The sequence below is a fragment of the Aquarana catesbeiana genome, linkage group LG01, assembly GCF_042186555.1.
Source record: "Aquarana catesbeiana isolate 2022-GZ linkage group LG01, ASM4218655v1, whole genome shotgun sequence".
Taxonomy (NCBI): domain Eukaryota; kingdom Metazoa; phylum Chordata; class Amphibia; order Anura; family Ranidae; genus Aquarana; species Aquarana catesbeiana.
The window spans coordinates 223,010,923-223,028,913 of NC_133324.1; the positions used below are offsets into that span (position 1 = coordinate 223,010,923).

Below are 17,991 nucleotides of genomic sequence, written 5' to 3' on the forward strand. Positions count from 1 at the left end.
CTTGGTCTCAAAAACTAGATGTCACTTTCTTCAAATAAAATATGTACATTTCCAGCCTTGATTTTATGCCTTGGCTCAGTTAAAGAAGAAGGCTATCAGATGGTTTACAGTGCTGAAGTTCACAGGCTGCCCATGAAGATGAAAGGACAGAATGTCAGGGAGATAAGATACTGTCCTAAGTTTAACTATTTTGTGTCTCCCCGACATCAGAGTTTGTCCTGTCACTTGTCCTGCTTTTCTCTTCTCCCTCCCTAATCTGTGTTCCCTCTGCACAGTCTGTCATTCCTGCAGTCTTCTTACCCCTTCAGCAACAGTAAATCTTAAAGTGTTACTAAACCCACAACAGTATAATCAGTCTATATATGCAGAATAGCATGTGATAGTTATATTCACTGTGGAAACCAAATGGTTAATCCTCTGTATTGTGTAAAAAGGCTGTTTGATCGTGTATGCACAGATACTCCCCTCCGGCACTGTCCCCCCTGGACAAGTCCGGATAAGACACAGTGTCTGGAGTCAGGCTGCACATGCTCAATTTTGTGAGTTTTTTTTCCCCTTGGGAGATTGCATGTGATCAGCACAGGGCCAATCAGCACTGTCCAGAGGATTAGGGGTCTTAAAGCCCGATAGAACAATTGTGGGGGAAATGAAAACTCCTCCTACAAGCTTTACTAGGAACTGAAAGAAGTCACATGACTGCTGATGAGAAAGTTTAGATTTACTAAAACAAAACAATTGTATCTCCATGTTCCGTGTACTGTGGGAGACCAGATAAAGTGAATGCAGGATCTGGGTTTAGGAACACTTTAAAGTTGTTAGCAGATTGGCCTCTAATTTTAAACATTGCCGAGAATAGAGAGCAACTGAGTGCATTACAGAACTTTAAACAGAATAGGGACTTATTTTAATGTTTTACATACTGTAGCTATACCTGCAGAAGAGGCCAATGTGAAGTGATCTTATTAGGACTTAAATTTTCTTACTAAAGTTCCACTTTAAGAATCAGATTTAAATTCCCATATAACAGTAGAAAAATCTGCATTTTTAATTTTTACAGGTGTTGATGAACACAAGCCTTATTAATTAATTTAAACCCCATCTTCTGCCCCTGTTCACCCTCCTCACTGAACTGTATAAAAAAAAAAAAAAAAAAAAAAAAAAAAAAAAAAAATCCTTTGTATGTTTTTAGGGGACTCCCTTCTTCCTTGGTAAAAACCGTGGTCCTGACTCTTGGAAAGAGCAGCGATTATGCAAGTATGATATGAGCTCACAGAAGTGGACTGAGCAACACTGGCATCATTCAACCAGGAAGACTAGTGGTATCTTGTAGTGGAGAAGAAATATTGCAGTTCACAGCTCCAGATTGGCCAAATGGAAGGTTTTTTTTTTGGTTTTTTTTTCACTTGCTGGGCCATAGTTTTCTTTTTTTGGCATTCAAAAAGGTAGAGTTGGACTTCTGGGCAAGGGCATAGTTACATAGTAGGTGAGGTTGAAAAAAAAGACAAGTCCAACCTATGTGTGCGATTATGTGTCAGTATTTCATTGTATATCCCTGTATGTTGCGGTCATTCAGGCGATTATCTAATAGTTTCTTGAAGCTATCAATGCTCCCCGCTGAGACACCGCCTGTGGAAGGAATTCCACATCCTTGCCGCTCTTACAGTAAAGAACCCTCTACGTAGTTTAAGGTTAAACCTCTTTTCTTCTAATTAGTGGCCACGAGTCTTATTAAACTCTCTTCTGCGAAAAAGTTTTATCCCTATTGTGGGGTCACTAGTACAGTATTTGTAAATTGAAATCATATCCCCTCTCAAGCGTCTCTTCTCCAGAGAGAATAAGTTCAGTGCTTGCAACCTTTCCTCATAACTAAGATCCTCCAGACCCTTTATTAGCTTTGTTGCCCTTCTTTGTACTCGCTCTATTTCCAGTACATCCTTCCTGAGGACTGGTGCCCAGAACTGGACAGCATGCTTATCCCAATTTATGCCTTTTAGCAAGGTTTGTAGTTTAGGGAAGTTGGCTCTTTTGAAATTCAGTGTCTTTGTGTTCCCTTCATGTTTCCTATTCGTGTGATTTATACTGAAACTAATTGACCTGTGATCGCTGTTACCTAAATTGCCCCGTATTTCCACATCCGTGATTAGGTCTGTATTGTTGGTAATCAGTAGATCCAGTAATGTTTTATTTCTAGTTGGTGCGTCTACCATCTGACCCATAAAATTGTCCTGTAAGACATTAAGGAACTGGCGAGCCTTAAATGAATGCGCGGTTCCCTCCGCCCAGTCTATGTCTGGATAATTAAAATCCCCCATTATGATAACACTTCCCATCCTTGCTGCTAATCTAATTTGTGATAGGAGATCTGTCGCCACTTCATCCCTCAGGTTAGGGGGCCTATAGCATACTCCCAGTATTATTTTCCCCTTAGCGTCATCCCTTTGGAGCTCTACCCATAAGGATTCCACCTCCTCTCTAGCTCCCTCAGTGATGTCATCTCTCACATTCGCTTGTACATTATTCTTGATATATAGGCATACCCCTCCTCCTTTTTTACCCTCTCTATCCTTGTGGTATAGGGTATACCCTTGAATGTTTACCAGCCAATCATGAGAGCTGTTGAACCAGGTCTCTGAAATTCCCACAAAATCCAAATCCTCCTTGTACAACAGTATCTCTAGTTCACCCATCTTGTCCGCCATGCTCCTGGCATTGGTGAACATGCCACATAGTTTAGACCGGTCGCATATTGTCCTCGTATTGGGTGTTTCGAGATTGCAACTAGGACTTGCTACTATACTCACCCTGTGTTTTTTTGCTTTGGTTAACCTACCACTAATGCCCCCAATACTACCCTCTGGAATATCTTCTGCGCTGGCTATCTCTGTCTCTGGACCCCGCCCCCCCCCCCCCCCCCCCCCATCGCCTAGTTTAAAAACCCCTCTAACTTTTTGGCCATCTTCATTCCCAGCAGATCTGCACCCTCCTCATTTAGGTGCAGTCCGTCCCTTCTATAGTACCGATTACCGACTGAGAAGTCGGCCCAGTCCTCCAGGAACCCAAACCCCTCCTTACTACACCAGCTCTTCAGCCACTTGTTTACTTCCCTAATCTCCCTCTGCCTTTCTGGTGTGGCTCGATGTACCGGTAGTATTCCTGAGAATACTACCTTGGAGGTCCTTTTCCTCAATTTAGTCCCTAAAATCGTTCTTTAGGACACTTCATCTGCCTCTGACTTTGTCATTGGTGCCAACGTGCACCATGACAGCCGGGTCTTCCACAGCCCCTCCCAGTAATCTGTCCACAAGATCTGTGATGTGCCGAACCCGAGCGCCCGGTAGACAACATACTGTTCGGCACTTCAGGTCTTGGTTACAGATTGCCCTCTCTGTCCTTCCAAGAATTGAGTCCCCTACCACCAGAATCTGTCTTTCCTTTCCCTTTGCTGCCCCCCCACTCTCACTGGAGGAGTTCTTCCCCTGGCAGCTAGGAGAGTCCCTCAGCTCCAGCAGTGCTGGTACCTGACTGGTTTCACCAATGTCACTCAATGGAGCATACTTATTGGGATGCTCCAGTCCTGGATCAGCCTCCCTGGCACTTCTCCCTCTACCCCTCCTGACTGTCACCCATCTACTCTGCTAGTGCCTGCACCTCTTTGTCTCCACCCGCCTCTGTGCTGGCCCCTGCCGGCACCTGCCGTGTACGTTCCTGGCTCTCCTTTAGTATGGAGGGACTTCTCAGTGCTGACAGTTGCTTCCCCAGATTCAGAACCTGGGCTTCCAGGGAAACAATGTGCTTACATTTTGCACAGCAGTATTCGCCCTCGATCGGATGATCAAGGAACGCATACATGCAGCAAGATGTACAAAGAGTCGCCTCTCCACACCCGCCGGGCATCGTACCTATTAAATTTAGTGAGGATTTTGGGATTTTACCCTGTCCAAATTACCTAACAGCTAGCTTCCTGGCACTAATACTCAAGACAATACACAGGTACACAACAAGACAATACACAGGTACTCACAGACCTACGTGCAATCACAGAACAGCCGCACACCTACGTGCACTCCCAATACTCAAGTATACAGTACACAATACACAAGTACTAACGATCCACACACACACACACTACTCAGAAAACACTCAGGTACTCACACTACACAGGTACTATGACCCCTGTTATAATCTCCTGTTTTAAACTCTGGTTTTTAACTCACCACTTATACCAGTTCCACTTACACAGAGTTCCACAGTCTCAGACTGAGCACGCTCAGAATGAGTCCTACACACAGTTATATAGGCACCTGTGAGCAATTAACCACCCCCCTTAATTGATAGCCTGAAGGAACCAGAGAAAAAAAAAAGCTATTTAAAAAGTGACAGAAAAAAGGTGATTGAAAAACTAAAAGGAAAAGCCCAAAAATGCAACCCAGCAAACAAAAAGCAAGGCTTGTTCACTCTAACTCTGGTTTTTAACTCACCACTTATACCAGTTCCACTTACACAGAGTTCCACAGCCTCAGACTGAGCACCAATGAGCATAAATGAGCTGCAGCAAAACCAAGAAAATGCTGACTATTTTTTTTTTTTTTTTGAGAGCACAGTACCTTTGACCAGGAATAATAAGACCAAATGAATCATCATCATATTCACACTAACCCCTATTGAGGTTTGTGACCGTAATGGAGGATGCTTACCTTCTTTCAAAATCCAGTGCCTAGTACAAGGACGTTAATGGTTCTATATAATTTTTTTGGCAACAGAGCTTTCCTTTGGTGGTATTTAGTCACCACTGGGTGTTTTTTTTTTTTTTTTTTTTTTTTATGTATAAAAAAGGGGGGAAAAAAAAATAAAATAATTTTTGGAAAAAAAAAAAAAAAAAAATATATGTTCCATTACTTTCTGTTCTAAAACATATCAAATAAAAAAAATGGCAAGACAGTATGAACACTTAAAAAAAGTAAGTACCACAAAAAGTAGGTGAAAAGTAGGTACCACAAGGTGATCTAATTTTTTGCCACAATATTTGTTGAATTTCATGCACTGATAAACAGTGTTACATAGTACAGACTGTCAGCAGAATACATAAAGGCACAGTCAGCATTTGTAAAGGGAAGTAGTGGGGAAAATGTGCAATAGCTGCAATAAATTGTGGCCTTTGACTTAACAAACGTACTGACCTGATTTTCAGTTTGTGTCATCCTCCACTCTATAGTGTCAAACAGGGCAATAGAAATACATTGTGCACATATACACTGCCTTGAAAAAGTATTCACACCCCTTGAAATTTTCCACATTTTGTCATGTTACAATCAAAACCGTAAATATTTTATTGGGATTTTATGTGATAGACCAACACAAAGTGGCAAATAATTGTGAAGCAAAAGGAAAATGATAAATGGTTTTCAACATTATTTACAAATTAATATGTGAAAAGTGTGGCGTGCGTTTGTATTCATCCCCCCTGAGTCAATACTTTGTAGAACCACCTTTCTCTGCAATTACAGCTGCAAGTCTTTTGGGGGGATGTCTCTACCAGCTTTGCACATCTAGAAAAGTGACATTTTTGCCCATTCTTCTTTGCAAAATAGTTCAAGCTCTGTCAGATTAGATGGAGAGCCTCTGTGAACAGCAATTTTCAAGTCTTGCCACATATTCTCAATTGGATTTAGGTCTGGACTTTGACTGGGCCATTCTAACCCATGAATATGCTTTGATCTAAACCATTCTTGTAGCTCTGGCAGTATGTTTAGGGTTGTTGTCCTGCTAGAACAGTGGTTCTCAACTCCGGTCCTCACGACCCACTAACAGGCCAGGTTTGCAAGATAACTGAAATACATCACAGGTGATATAATTTGCTCCTCAGTGATTGCAGTATTCTAGCCTGCATCACCCCAAGATAATACTTAAAATCTGGCCTGTTGGTGGGGCCCGAGGACTGAAGTTGAGAACCACTGTGCTAGAAGGTGAACCTCCGACCCAGTCTCAAGTCTTTTGCAGACTCTAAACAGGTTTTCTTCTAAGATTGCCCTGTATTTGGCTCCATCCATCTTCCCAACTCTGACCAGCTTCCCTGTCTCTGCTGAAGAAAAGCATCTCCACAACATGATGCTGCCGCCACCATGTTTCACCGTGGCGGCATGTGGTGTTCATGGTGATGTGCAGTGGTAGTTTTCTGCCACACATAGCATTTTGCTTTTAGGCCAAAAAGTTTAATTTGTGTCTCATCTAACCAGAGCACCTTCTTTCACATGTTTGCTTTGTCCCCCACATGGCTTCTCTCAAACTGCAAACAGAACTTCTTATGGCTTTCTTCATGCCACGCTTCCATAAAGGCCAGATTTGTGGAGTGCACGACTAATAGTTGTCCTATGGACAGATTCACCCACCTGAGCTGTGGATCTCTGCAGCGTTCCCATGGGCCTCTTGGCTGCTTCTCTGATTAATGCTCTCCTTGCCTGGCCTGTCAGTTTAGGTGGACTGCCATGTATTCATAGTTTTGCAGTTGTGCCATACACTTTCCATTTTCGTATGATGGATTGAACAGTGCTCTGCTCTGTGAGATGTTCAAAGCTTGGGATATTTTTTTATAGCCTAACCCTGCTTTAAACTTTTCCACAACTTTATCCCTGACCTGTCTGGTGTGTTCCTTGGCCTTCATGATGCTGTTTGTTTATTAAGGTTCTCTAACAAACCTCTGAGGGCTTCACAGAACAGCTGTATTTATACGGAGATTAAATTACACACAGGTGAACTTTATTTACTAATTAGGTGACTTCTGAAGATTTAGGGGTAACAGAGTAAAGGGGGCTGAATTACAAATGCACGCCACACTTTACACATATTGATTTGTAAAAAATTTTGAAAATCATTTATCTTCCACTTCACAATTATGTCCCTCTTTGTGTTGGTCTATCAGGTAAAATCCCAATAAAATACATTTACATTGTTGGAACATGACAAAATGTGGAAAATGTAAAGGGGTGTGAATACTTTTTCAAGGCATAGTAGATACTGGTATAAATTTATAAACTATTATATGTAGACTTATAATGCTTAAAAAGACCAGTCAATCTACTTATATAAAGTGGACAAATTCTGCACTGCTTACTGTATACATAGCGAATCACATGAGTCTCTACTGCCTTAACGTATGGTCTTATGCTTCTAAACAATTATACGGACATGGCAAAACAGCACCAAATTTTAAATAGAGGCTGGTTTTAAGGCACAGCCGAAAACCTGAGCACTCAGGTTTTCGGCTGTACAAATGCCATGCAGATTGTTCTCCTGCTGGCAATTTAACCCTGGCTCCAGTGCTGTAAAAAGCAAGAATACCCAACTGTTACTACGCTACCATTATATTCCCATTTTGAATAGACGCACATGGTTTGATTAACTTGAGAGCGCTCTCCAAATTCTGCATACCCAGTGGCACATTCAGCCTTTTACAGTTGCCAACCCCGAATTTGATGAGACAGGTATGGCTCTGATGTTCCACAGGTACCATCACCATATTGCAAAATACAAAGTGATTAAATCCATTGGCATCCGTTCAAAAATTAAATATATTTTTGGGAGGCTTGACCTCCTTTTATAATATCAAATGTCTACCGAAAACCATTCCGCATGTCTGGTGTAAATACTCTAAGTAGTGCAGCGCTAAAATAATAAACAACTAAAATAATCAATAAACGAAAAGTCCACAAGCTTCATATGTAAGAACACACATGTAGATGGAAAACCAAGATGTCAGCGGTGATAAAGGGTGCTTCATGCAACAGTCAGACGTGCTCCTTAGTCCGTGCTTAAACCATTTGTTAGCCAAACTGCTCACCTTGCATCATAGAACCCTGAGCTAACAGGAAGGTCATAAGGGCATTCACCACCTTCGGTGGTTTTGGTAAACTTGTAGATGGAAGCCGGGCACCCTTTAGACTCCGCAGATAAACTTGTCTCTCTCCCTTATCAACATAAAATATAAAGAAAAAATCTAGTGCTCTCTGTATAGCTTAAAACAGGTATCATTTATTAAAAAGACAGGTACTCACAGCAATAGCACTTACTCCAAGTGCTAAGATAAAAGGCATATGGTGACTGGTAACAGCAAAGCAGGTAAGGTGGCTGCAGTGACATCCAGGGGAACACCCGCACGCGTATCGTCCGAAGGACTTCTTCTCCGCTGAGGAAGTCCTTCGGACGATACGCGTGCGGGTGTTCCCCTGGATGTCACTGCAGCCACCTTACCTGCTTTGCTGTTACCAGTCACCATATGCCTTTTATCTTAGCACTTGGAGTAAGTGCTATTGCTGTGAGTACCTGTCTTTTTAATAAATGATACCTGTTTTAAGCTATACAGAGAGCACTAGATTTTTTCTTTATATTTTATGTTGATACGGGAGAGAGACAAGTTTATCTGCGGAGTCTAAAGGGTGCCCGGCTTCCATCTACAAGTTTACCAAAACCACCGAAGGTGGTGAATGCCCTTATGACCTTCCTGTTAGCTCAGGGTTCTATGATGCAAGGTGAGCAGTTTGGCTAACAAATGGTTTAAGCACGGACTAAGGAGCACGTCTGACTGTTGCATGAAGCACCCTTTATCACCGCTGACATCTTGGTTTTCCATCTACATGTGTGTTCTTACATATGAAGCTTGTGGACTTTTCGTTTATTGATTATTTTAGTTGTTTATTATTTTAGCGCTGCACTACTTAGAGTATTTAGTTCAAAAGGGTTTATATATTTGCCTTTAGTGTTCAGCTGCTGTCAGTAGGTATTGGGTTTTGCGCTGACTGTCTGTTTCTGATTGAGTGCATGTCTGGTGTAATCTGCTTACAGGTTACCTCTAGCAAGGACATGTGTAATTTCCTGATTTCCAGGAACAGTCCTGGAAGTGATGAAATGTCTCTGGTTTTTATTGATAATATTCTACTTTTCCTACCTATCAGATTTATTTCCCAACACCCATCAAGTTGTTCATTTGAAAATTCCAACAGAAGCCTCCATTGGCAGCACTATTTTGGTGGGGAGTGGGGGGGGGCACAAATTAACACCATCATCCACCCCCCCCCCCGTGGGAGACAGCGATCACATTTAAGACTCCCTGGCCAATAGGGGCTTCTTGATTGGCCGAGGAGGAGAATGAGGAAGATAATAGTGAATATTAATTTGCTATCTTCACACAAGTGTGTGTGCTTGGGGCACAGTGCTCTGTGCTCCGAGCCCACCCTTTTTTGAAGCCTATTAGAGCCTCTAGCTCTAATCACGTGCTAAAAAAAAAAAAAAAAAAAAAAAAAAAAAAAAAAAAAGGGGGTGGGGTGGGGGGAGAGAGCCCACCAGAATCCATGTGTCCGGCGCCCCGCATGTAGATTAGGGGGCCGGACGCATGGATGGGAAGGTGGCGCCCCTTATAGAGCGGCCGCCACTGGAAGCCCCCATTCACACCTGGGCATTTTGTAGCTCTCCCAATTGCCAGCAAAACTCAAATTGAAGAATTGTATTTTTCTCAATAGGCCTGTTCACAGCTGAGCGATGTGTCACTGGTCTCAAAAATATTCCCAAAAAAAGCACATAAACATCTTTACACAGAATTGCATGTTATTAGCCCTTTTTGTGCGCATTTGTACATGCAAATTGTTGTACAGGAGCACATTTGTGAATTTTTGGCCTTATAGACTTTAAAATGGAAAAACCTGAAATACAAGCGCAAGCAAGAGTTTTCCCACACGCTCTCGTTTAAAAGTCTATGGAGGACAAAAATGCAAAGATCTGCTCCTGTACTGCAAGTCATATGTAAAAACATGCGCAAGAAGCCTCTAAATTACCTATCTTATAAACATATTGTTTATATAGTAATAAAAAAAAAAAAGAAAAGAAAATATAAATTTTAATTTCAGATAGAACATCATAAAATTAGAAAGGAATACAAAATAACGATTGGTAAAAAAAAATAAATAAAAAAATAAAAAATAAAAAGGAGGGCGCAAAATCGTTTTAATATATGAAGCGACTTAGCAAATTCTAGATGCCCCATCATGGCAAAGATCAATGTCCGTTGTGCAGCTACCCAGTGCAATCACAGATTGGACTACACTGATATCAGATACGGTTGTCACCGTTAATTGAATAAATCAGCATTGTTTCTTTTCACATTATATGCAATGGGAACAAAAGAGTGATCATACTTCCTTCTAGCAAAGCAAGGCTTTTAGTAAGATTTAAAAAAAATGATATCCACTAGTTACACTGGAAGAACATTACATTTGCAAGCACATACCTGTTCGCCTTAATGTAGATTTACAACACTGGCACAAGCCCTTTGGTAAAGGAAGATTGAAGAAAGCCTGAACTCAATCAGATCCTGGGATTGTTTTGTTACTTACTGATCACATGACTTCCTGAAAGCCTTCCCACTCACCTATAACAGCCAAGTATTTAAGGTGGAACTGGAAGTTCTCACAGGCTGTTTCTGATACTGCAGTTCCCAGCTAGACCTTTATTTTTTTTTCCCTTGTTACATTTCTATGACTTATGCCAAAAGAATAAACTACAGATTTTTTAATTAGTTATACTTGTAGTATTCCTTTATAGTTTTTTTTCTTGTTTTTGAAGAATGTTCTTCACTTCTCTCCCAGTTTTGAGTGAACGTGTTTTAAATTCATTTTCATGCAGATCTATAGACAAAGCAACAAATTACATATGTTGTGTATTTACATTAGGATCTATTTAAATAGCAATCAGCACATAATTATGTGTACTGAATCAGGCATTACAATATATTGAGAAATGGTGAGCGAACCGTAAGGAACAAGATCCATAAGGAACAAGATCGGTACCAGGTCAAGCAGATTCATGAATAACAGATTTCTGTAAATCGGGGTTAAGCAACCAGTAGATCGTGAAGTTGGTGACTGGTAGATCGCGGTCAGGGCTTGCTGACCCACCGTCCCAGAGCATCAAACAGAGTGCAATGCAGAGGGACTTCTTGTAAAGTTGGAGCTGTAGTAGGGAGCAAGAGTGGGGTGCCACTTTTTCTTCAAGCCAAACCCGAACACTTTAGCGGCGCACAGCAGAAAATTTTTTCTTTAGCATAGGATTGTAAAAGACCTGGGAAACCTTTATGCACTCCAAAGAGAATAGTAATGTGGCATGCATAGTGCCCCCTCACCCTCCTATCAGGCACTGTTCTGAGCTACATTCCTGTCTGAATATTATGTCTGGGTTTCAGGTGGACTGAAATCCGGACACATGATTCAAAACCCGAACTGTCCGGGTAAATCCCAGACAGGTGGCAACCCTAAGCAAGAGCCAGATAAGCCGATGCCACCTCTGTAGTGCTGGCTCCTGTCCCATGTGGAGTGATACCAACTGCACTCCATCTCTTATCCTGGCTATCGGTCTCCAGAGGGGTGCCAGCAGCACCACAGAAGAGATCTTCAGGTTAGTATGAAGCAATACACTGGGCATAATAGTATAGGGCTGCTTTCACACTGATGTGCTGAGGTCTACCCACACAGCGGGTGCAGTGCAGTGTACCTGCAACTCTCCTGGGTTAGCTGCGCTCAGCCATAGACTTCTACTATATCCCGCAGGTGCAGATTTCATGCACTTTCTTTAAGTGCACCAAAACTCCTGAATGCAGGAGTTTTGGTGCACTTTCAGAAAGTATATAATAGAAGTCTAGATCAGTGGTCTCCAAATGCGGCCCTTTGCTTGCTTTGGCTGCTGCCTCAACAGCAGGGTTTTACCACCAACCGCAGGGTTTTACCACCCCCCTCCCCCCAACTTTACATGTGAATGAGCCCTAAGGGTACTCCTGCAGAATGCAACTAAGGGCTCATTTACAAGTGCAGCAGGCACTGCTGCTCTTCTGAAAAGCGATCTGAGTGTGTTTGACAGGTAGTGAGGAAACGATATGTTACCTCCTCACTATCTGATTTAAACCCATATTTGCCATGTAATGCACGTGATTACAACAAGGTAGTACGACAATTAAAGGTTTAAATCAGGTGCGATGAGGTGACACTGTGCCCAGTGATCTTTGACTTCTCCCATGTTGTTCAGGTAGATCTCCACCTCTTTACAGTTGCCTACCCCAATGGGGTACTGTCTGGACGGTGGCTGCATTTGATGGCACAGTGGCTGCAATTGATGGGCACAGTGAGGCTGCAGTTGATGTTTTTTTTCTGAATTTTTCAGTTTGTTTGCACCCCCTCAAAAATTTGGAGCACCAGCCGCCACTGCTAGCCAGTGTCCCCTTTAGCTCACACCCAGCAGCTGACTTCTAGCACCCAGAGGGGGATCTAACAGCACCAGTCCCCAGGATCCTCTGTGGGGGTTTGTACTCACAAGGCTCCTGAAGCACTCACGGCAGCCTTCCTCAGTAGTACCAGTCAGGATCCACGGACATCCTCCCACAGTCAGCTCTCACAAGAACCATGGGTTGCAGCTTTAATGTTTCAGGCCCTCAGGTCGACCACCTCAGCCACATGGCAGCCTGCGTGGAGGAGGGGCAACAGCCTCCCCCTCCTTACCTGGACCTCTCTCTCTGCAGAAGACCCAAAGCCCACATGCTCCTCAGATATAGTCACCCAGCATGCCTTGGGGCACATCCCCTTCTAATTGTCCAGGGCTTTATAGACATTCATGCTCTAATCTGCCAGGTTTCCTTCCACTGTCAAGTATACTCCATAGCTATTGGATCAGTGTGGAACTTTCAAGACAGCATGAGCAGTACAGAACACACTGAGCAGACTCTATCAATCAATCACCTCTCTGTTAAGCAGACAGCATATAAATTTGCTTAGCTGTCTTCCTATTAAGCAGGGAAACCTCAAACTATAAACACTCACTCTAGCACCTACCCAGGAGGGCGCTACATCCACCCCTGCCAAAAATAATGTCCTTAGTGGCTTGGGCAGCCACCCCTAAAAAATGTACAAAAATCTAGTGGAGTATCCCACAAACTTGCAAAAGGGGAAAAGGTAAGTAACAAATGAACAGGACCATGGGGCATACCCCATATGTGGCCAGTTTGTACAATAAGTTAAAGTGAAAAAATATAGAGCACCTGCTGTACAATATATGCACAGTTAAGGTAGAACTCTACCAAGTGCACTTTTGTTTGTGCACTCCCGCCACACAAAGAGTGGTTGGTAGGGTGAAATAGCCAAACCCAACCTGACTAACTATGCTACACAATATAGTACAGTCACATATTTACAGCATATCGCTATGGGATGCCTCCGCCGAGGAAGGAAGTAGGAACTCCTTGCAGTCCTGCAAAGGAAAATAGAAAAGTACACATATATATATATCATCTCTACACATCCTGAGCAACTTAAGCCTCATACACGCGCTTAGATTTTCGAATGTCTGTTTTTTGTGGCATGCTAGTCTCATGTCGAAAGTGAAGAGGTTACTCACAATACTAAAAGTATGACAGAGTACAACGTCAGAAGTGATGTAATGTATTGAATAGTTTTGCATGTATTCTTTCGTTTCTGAGTCTTGCTCCTACGATTTTTTTTGTACGAAAACCGCACTAATGAAATGAAAATCGGACGCTAAAAAAATGTTATAGCCTGCGCATCAAGCTTTTATCTGATGAAAATGCAAAATCGACTGTCGAAAACACCATACCAATGATCCGAAAATTGGCAGACAGAATTTTTCCATGGTGGTGGAAGGCTAGTGACAGGCTGTATCTGGTGGTTGTGGTGGCAGGCTAATGACACTCTGCATCTGGTGGTTGCAGTGGCAGGCTAGTGACAAGCTGTACCTGATGGCGGTGGCAGGCTAGTGACAAGCTATATCTGGTGGCTGCCATGGCAGGCTAATGACACTCTGCATCTGATGGCAGGCTTTAGTGGCAAGTGGCACACTGGATCTGCTGGCAGGCTAAAGTGACTAGTGACACGCTGCATCTGGTGCCAGGCTACAGTGGCAAGTGACAAAGCTGCATCCGGTGGCAGGCTACAATAACTAGTGGCATACTGTATCTGGTGGCAGGCTACAGTAACTAGTGGTAAGCTGTATCTGGTGGCAGGCTAGTAACAGGCTGCATCTGGTGCTGTGGTGGCAGGCTAGTGACACTCTGCATCTGGTGGCTGCAGTGGCAGGCTAGTGACAGACTGCATCTGGAAACTCTGGGGATAGAACAAAGGCGCCACTCCACCTCGGATGGTGGCAGCTCTGATGATGTAAAAATGAGTTTCCGGCTGTAGGTTTTGTGTAATTTTTAGCCAAAAATTTGCCTTCTTGATGGAATAATGTTAGATCTAAAAAAGCAAGTTGTGAGGGATCATATTCCGAGGTGAATGCGAGACCATAAGCATTGTTGTTGCAACGTTTCAAAACGAGGAAATAGAGGTGAGTAGCCTAATCTGACTGCTCTCCTCTTTATTAGCTTATGCTAACACTGTTCCACTATTTCCCAAGTTTTACCAACCCCCCCCCCCCCCCCCCTTTTTTCATTCAGGACTCTTCCCCAAGTCTACATCCATGTATTTTATATATTATATATTATATTTTTTACAAGACCCCAAGGGTCTTTTCTTTTTGTCGGCAGAAGCAAGCAATGCCATTTGAAGGTATACGTGTGCAGTACATACATTAAATTTCATTTAACATCATTTCAACTCCTTTTCACCTTTTTTACCTTTTTTCCTTCCTTGCCCTCCATATTTCCAACCGGATAGTGCCAAATCATCAGGCCCACTTGTCACCCCAAGTATTTGTCATATAAGGTGGTGTGGATCCCCAATTTAATTTCCTATCATTATTAATTTTATTTTATTAATTTTATTTTTACTTCATTTTTTTCATTTTTACTTCAAATTACATATTATTTTTTTTTTTTTTATTATTATCCTTTATTACCAGTACAATGTGCATTTTTCTGTTTTTTGTCCAGTTCATTGGTCCACACAACATCATTGGTTCATTGGTCCACACAGCTTCCAATATGCCCCCTAATCGGTTTCCCATTGGTTTTATCTATATATATATATATATATACATATTCTTTTGATCCCACTTGTTTTTAATGTAATTGTAATTTTAATGTATTATGGATTTTACAATTTGGTATCTGATGCATTTAAATCAGTCATCGTTTTTAATTGTAACGCTATGTTATGAGCGATCGCAGCGTCATCCAATGTATTGAGCGCCATTAGAACCTATCAGCGCTGCCCACTGGCTGTATAAGCTCTGTCCTATCACAGCCAGCACTAGGCCCGAGGAAGGAGCGTATCTCCGCAAACGCGTTGTCTATTTGCTCCAGATTCCGAAAGTGACCTCATCCCCCTGGTTGTCAGCCTGCGTTCCAACGACAGGAAGTGTCGGTGTCCATCGGCACAGCCTGATCACCGGAGACCACCGTCATCCAGTACCTGGATCTGACACACTTCTAGGATATCTGGCAAAATGACCCGTAGGCCGAGGCCGCTTCTTCGGAGAACATAGGTGCACCTATTTGGACGGCTGTCCATCCATCTCAGCAGTGCCTTTTGGAACACAGTGACCCTGCAAGTAATACTGCACGTTATCTTCTGCAGTCTGTGGAAGCAGATTACAGCATTGGTAACACTACACCTCGGTAATATCTGTTGATTTGTATACAGGACCCGGAAGTGGTAACGTACTTGACCACCTTTATTTTCTGTTTCTATTCACCAACTAGATGCAAGGTATTGCTCTATTCGACTGCATTAGTTTCCATCAAGATACATGTACAGAATCATCATGCATACTGAAGTACCTTGCCATATACACTGTTGGACTCTGTGCTCCCAGTAGGACTTCCAGCACTGTTCACGGTCTTATTAACCACAGGTTGTGGTGATCCGCCATTGTTCCATCTAGTGCCCTTCTCCACGGCCCCCATCCCTCTTCTTCCCTACCCCTTCCCCTTTTCCCTTCCCGGGCCCCCCTCCCCCCTTTCCCCTTCCCTGCCACCCCTGGCTCGAGCCGCCCCCTGGGGGATTGATGTCAGCTCATAACCTTACTCAGCATTGCTGAATACTTTACATTGCATCAGGTTGAGCAGACATCAATTGCCTTGACGTCCGGACGTTTGTTTGTTCGTCCTTGTCTACATGTTGTAGTGTCCCCCCAGTCCGTGTTTGTATTGGTCGACCCCATGTGACCGACCAATTTTTTACCCAGGGCAGTATAGCCACCGGTCTATACTCTTTTATCCACATGTATTATTATTTTTTGTACCACAATAAATACTTTTTGATACCATTTTCATATATATATTGTGTTGCCCTTTAATTGAGCCCCATCTTTTCTTGGTCCCCTCTCTGTCTGGGACAATTGTTGGTTTGATTACATCTCCTAGCAGAGGAGCCTGGGCACATCCCCCATTATAAATGATTCCCCAACAGCAGTCTCAGCCTAGAGAGCCAGACCAATAACAACTGGCTAAGCCCCCCTGGGGCCATGCTGTATATCCACTACAGTAAAGCCATCTTAGCATTGTGTAGAAAGGTAAAGTGGTCCCGGAACCCCCCATTATAGATGAGCTTCCCACGCATCAGCCCCCCTATGCCACACCTCTCATAACCGTTTGTCCTCTATAGCGGGTATCGAACATTCTCCACTTGCTCTCCTGACCCTCTGAGAGTGCCAGGGGAGGAAGGCGAGCCGCATGCTCTACCCACCTCCCCCTCCGTCTTCACCAAGATGGATGCTCCAAGACGTGAGGCGGTCTGGTTCTTCCCTTCCTCACTCACCTCTGCCCTGGTCAGCCACAGAAATAGGCCTGGTCTTGAAGTGGTGTCCAGCAACAAATTTGCTCAAAAGAAAAAAAAAAAAAAGAAAAAAAATGCAAAACGCAAAAAGCACTGCAGAAACTCTCAAAAGCAAACTGCATAGGTGTGAATGGAGCCTTAGGGGGTAATTTTTATCTGGTAAATCTACATCTTATCTATCATTCCTGGTAATGGTTGACACTAGTGATATTTGGCTATTTGGGGAAGAAGAGCTCCATTCGTTTGAAATATTTAAAGGGGACTTGTTTTAGGTTTATTTATTTTTTCACTAAGCACTATATTTTTGGGATTGTATTTGTGGTCACTATATCTGTCATTATTTTATATTGATTATTTATTAGTGCAACACTTATTATCTATAGCACTTTATTAGATCCTTTTTGTGTTTGCAGCCCACTGTTATTTTACTTTATGCACAATTTTGCACGGTTTCCAGTCTATATTAGGTGCATTTTATTGCATGTCTCTTCTGCAATATAAAGCCTTCTTGCTTGCTATTTGTGACAGAGGAACTTTAAGGCTTGATTCTCACCTATGCATTATTAGTGCTTTTTGCATTTTGCAGATTTGCACTACAGTACTTGTTCCATAGGAAACCATGTTAAATGGACTGTAGTGCAAACCTGAAAAATGCAAAAAGTACTAAAAATGCATAGGTGTGAATCATCCCTTATTCCTAATGGTAGCCAAACGTTTGGCAATACAAAAAAATAGCGCCTGCACTTTTTTTTGGGGGGGGGCGGGGGGGGGGGGGCATTAGGCAGCACATCCAAATGAACAGGATGCATGATAATGCTTGTTTGAGCAGAAAATGTATTAAATATTACACTGGCCTGCACACAATACACCTATACAATCTTTTTTTTTTATTTTCTTAATTAACAAACTAAATGACATCAGGGCCCATATTACTGGGTATAAATGAATTAGTCGGTGCTTCCCACCATAGAGCTGCTGGTCATTGAACAGATATTGTACATAGTTTATACATATGTGCCGATTTAGACTAAAACTAAGGTAACCAACAATATGTCAGCGCGCTGCTCGGAGACCTAGCTGTCAGTCTCCAGGCCCCGCCCCCTGCCCTTGCTGGCTGTCTCCTCTATGGAGGATATAGAAGCTCCCCGAGCCACGCCCCCACCATCCCTCGTCATCCCCCCCGTGGCCCTATCAGGAGCCTCCTCTATGGTGGCCGATTGGAAGGGTCCAGAGC

General features: G+C 42.8%; 1 protein-coding gene across 4 annotated transcripts in view; it reads right to left on the bottom strand.

Moving 5' to 3' along the window:
• Positions 1 to 10,431, bottom strand: part of TCN2 (transcobalamin 2) — a 63,578-nt gene extending 53,147 nt beyond the window's left edge. For 2 of the 4 annotated variants that reach the window (XM_073625366.1, XM_073625374.1), the window contains exon 1: positions 10,274 to 10,425. The gene's annotated coding sequence lies outside the window, so the exon portion shown is untranslated. Of the gene's footprint in view, positions 1 to 10,273 lie in introns of all 4 variants that reach the window. The other 2 variants (XM_073625356.1, XM_073625380.1) reach the window with 2 other exon arrangements.
• Between the last annotated feature and the right edge of the window lie 7,560 nt (positions 10,432 to 17,991).